Source organism: Phyllostomus hastatus, unplaced genomic scaffold, assembly GCF_019186645.2.
Source record: "Phyllostomus hastatus isolate PE091 unplaced genomic scaffold, TTU_PhHast_1.1 phas_scaffold_501, whole genome shotgun sequence".
NCBI lineage: Eukaryota > Metazoa > Chordata > Mammalia > Chiroptera > Phyllostomidae > Phyllostomus > Phyllostomus hastatus.
In genome coordinates this window covers 23,957,595-23,961,490 of record NW_025334033.1, presented here as the reverse complement: position 1 = coordinate 23,961,490, position 3,896 = coordinate 23,957,595, and the positions used below count along the sequence as shown (strand labels likewise).

The 3,896-nt window shown below is 40.9% G+C and overlaps 1 non-coding gene across 1 annotated transcript; it reads right to left on the bottom strand.

Moving 5' to 3' along the window:
• Nucleotides 1-433: 433 nt before the first annotated feature.
• LOC123808991 lies at nucleotides 434-536 on the bottom strand. Its single transcript, XR_006783876.1, has one exon. It is a non-coding gene; the product is annotated as a U6 spliceosomal RNA (small nuclear RNA).
• Nucleotides 537-3,896: the final 3,360 nt, after the last annotated feature.

Here is a 3,896-nt window from a genome sequence, read left to right as displayed (position 1 = left end):
AGGCAATTCATATGCCGCCACTCTGAGAAGCCCTCCTCCTGCATTCAAAATCTTTGTTTACAAGACCCCTTCAAATCCTCTGTATTATTCTGCCATAGGTAACAAATATAATCTGCTTGATAACAATATTTTAAGTGTTTCTGAATAATATGTTTACAACGGTTCAAAAATCCACCATATAAAACACATCCAAGCATACTGTCTTGCTCCTGCCCTTGCTCCTACATCTAACAAATACTATTTGTGCTTGAGTTTCTTCGTGTCTTTTCCAAGATGTGTTCATGTACACATAAACACTAATCTATTATTTCTCCATCCTTATTTTCTTACACAAAAGATAGCTTGATCTACATACTGTTCTTGATAGACATACTATTGCTTCACATATGTACTATAGTTTGATAGACATACTATTCTGTATGTCTGTTTTTATTTAAATGTGGAATGCCTCACAAGTTTGCTTGTCATCCTTGCTCAGACGCCATGCTAATCTTCTCTATATTATTCCATTCTTAGTATTTGTGCTGCCGGAACATCTGTACTTTGCTCTTTAAATTTTAACTTATCAGTCATCACAAAAATCTTTCCATATCGGTTCAGAGAGTAATTCCTCATTCTCTTTTAAATCCTCTTCAAAATTTAAAAAAAAAATACTATTTCATGTTGTCTCCTAATATATTTAACCAGTTCCACTAATGATAAACATTTGGGTTGTTTCCAATCTTTTGCTAGCCAATGATGCTTTGTAAACATATGTTAATTTGCATTGTGCATCTACATCCTTGGATAAATTCCCAAAGGCAGAGTGGTTGGAAAAGAGACTGCACAATGCTGTAATGTTGCTCGAAGGTGTCAAATTGCTTTCCAGAGAGCTTTTACCTATTTATACTCCCACCAAAGATACAGAAGAAACCTGTTTCCTCCCAGCCTTGCCAACAGAGAGATAAGAAGGGAGAGAAATTTAGGAAGGAGTCATTTGGCATCAAAAGCAACAAGAGGACAAGAGGAAAACTGCCAAAGGCACAAACAATATCAGACCTGACATCTCCCCAGAGGTTCAACCGGTCTCTCCCAGAGACACCAGGGAACCTCTGTTAGCTCCATCTGAATGTGTCTAACATACCTCACTCGGAACTCACTAAACTGGGAGCCTCCTCTTGGATTCTCTCGTTTAAAATATTGAGGGAGAAAGTGTATGCAGGTACACTTTCACTTCTTATTTTACAAACTCTAAATTTGTATATTTTATTCTATAATAAGGAGTGCATATTTCTTTTGTGATTGTAAACCAATAGTAATGGACTTCAAAAAAATGTAAGTCTAGTCACTTTTCTACAAAAGTAGACTAGACTTTTTCTACAGAAGTGACTAGACTTTTCCTTTCCTTCTTTTTTAATTTATCCATTCAACTGAGACAGGATAGTAGAAGCTAGGAAAATTCCCTGGCAAGTGGAATAGGGAAACTGAGACAGAAAGCTGAACTCAGTGGCCGAGCAATTTTCAGCCGGATAGAGAAGGTCACCTCCCTGGAGATAACATCTAGGCTTCAGCTGTATTTCAGCTCCAGGCCCAGAAAAGCAGCAAAACCAGGTGGACACCAGAACCAACCACAATGACCAACAACCCCTGCTCTGTCATTGACCAGTCAGTCAGTTGGAGACCTGGCCCTAAAAGGGCACACCTGGAGAACTGCTGAATATTCTACTAAAACCCTGCCTGAGGGCTTCCCTAAACTTCTGGCCTGCGGGGAGAAAGGGATAAAAGCCTCAAGACAAAGGACCCAGCGTGCACTCTCCCTCCAGGGAGCAGCCCATGCCATTCCCTTTCCCCTCTTTCCCCCCCATTTTTGCCTTCACAGGCACAAGACTTCTAAACTCTAAGGCAGTGGGCAGCTGCAGCCTGTCCCAGGCTAACCCCCTGAACCTGTCCCAAAGCCCCCTCTTCTCTGACTTCCCAGAGAGCTAAGGCGGCCCAGACTAGGCTCTCTCCTGTTGCTTCTATGTTAGGCCCGTCCTTGTTTCACTGACCCACCTTTAATAAGCACATCCTCATAGTCATCTGGACTCGTGTTGTGAAATCTTTCCTACACGAAGTCAAGAACACACACACTATAGCTGGCCCCGGGCATACCCGCTCCGGACCAGGCCCCTTTCTGGTAACACAGTCACTTTTTATTCTGATGTTTTGTTTTGTTTCCCTGCCAGGTGCCTAGGAGAATGGTTTCGACTAATTTAATGCTATAGGGAAATTTATCAAAGAAAAAACATTACTTCTATTTCTTTATAAATTATTCCTAAGCATCTCCCCACCCCAGCCAGCACTCTCACACCCACTCCAAATTTTTAAACTCAATGGAAATTAAGGAAAAAAACTTTTAATGAAATATTTAAGTAATAGTTATTGAAAAAAGTTATTGGAGTTGGGATACTATTTTAGGGCAAATTTATATTGATAGGATTTGTGATAGCTGGGTGGTGGTATTTTTATGTGCTAGAGCACACTTTTCAATCACTCAAGTCCTTTAAATAAGTGCACGTTTATATCCATTTTATGCCATTTGGAGCAATATTGTACTTAAGTTAGAGGAGCTGCTTTTAGAATCACATTCTTGGTCAAATATAGAACTCCTCTGTTACCAATACCTTTATCAAAGCATCCTCCTGGTGCCCTTAACCCGGGTGCATTCACTTCTGCACAGATAAGGACACTACAAGTTAATGCACCTGAGCCATCCTTCTGATGCAGCATCAGGCAAAAAGCCAGGTAACAAAGGAACATTGTATTGATCTCATGGGCACCCTTCCTGCCAGCTCATCTCACAGCGCCGTTCCATCTTTGCCAACCAAGAGGCATTGAACAGCTATGTTCCAACTAAGTTGCATTTAGCCTTGTTGCTTTATGAAAGTTAGTGAAATGTGAGAAAAATATAAATGGAAACACCAGTAAAGAGAAGTGTAGTTCTCAAAATTTAGAACAACAGAGACAAAGAAGATCATCAGGTGTGCACAAGGTGGTGGATCTTTAGCCTTGATAATGACAACTCATACTGAGAACTGCATCAGTCACTCTTCTAACTGCTCTCTAGGACTTAATTTACCACATTCTCACAGTACTATGGGAGAAATGCATGATGGAGGTACTGTCGTTGTCTGGTTTTACAGATAAAGAAAAACAATTAGTGAACCACGGAGAGGCCCATACAGACCCATCCAAATCAGAAAGCTGCCTTTTGGATTTTGGATGGCCAGCTGTTCAGCTGTCATGCAGAAGCCCAAATTTAAAAGAACATCTACTAAATGCTGGCATTCTAGCTTAAGACTAGATCTAAGAGACAAGGCACAATTAGGAATTTTTATAGTGTATTTTAGCTCTCTGAAAACAAAAACCTCTCCTTAAAAAACACACATCCGCTCTTGAATTTAATACACCTCACACTGGTGTGTGTTTTCAGGAGCACATTGTGCATGACGATAGGAAGCCCTCGTGCTGTTTGTGTTTCTGAGGTGATGGGAAGCTGCGAGGGCCTGCACCCGTGCCCGGAAAATGTTTGTTGTGGTGGAGAGTGAAACAGCTGTGGTGCAGGAACCATGCTGCCCACACGCGCCAACACCAGGAAACTCGCTATTCCCATAAATCCCTCTGTTGATAACGGGGGAGGCTGCGCCCCTGTCAGGGCAGGAAGTATGTGGGGAATCTCTGTGCTTTTCCCCCAGTGTTGCTATACATCTAAAACTGCTCTAAAAAGTAAAGTCTATTTTAAAAAAGTAAAGCTCCCCAAGTGTTTGTAATGGAATCTGGAAAAATGTCATCTTAAACACACGAGTATGTGTATACACAAATATTTATAGGCATACGTAAACACATCTATAAGTGTATGGTAATAAAGGCAAAACATA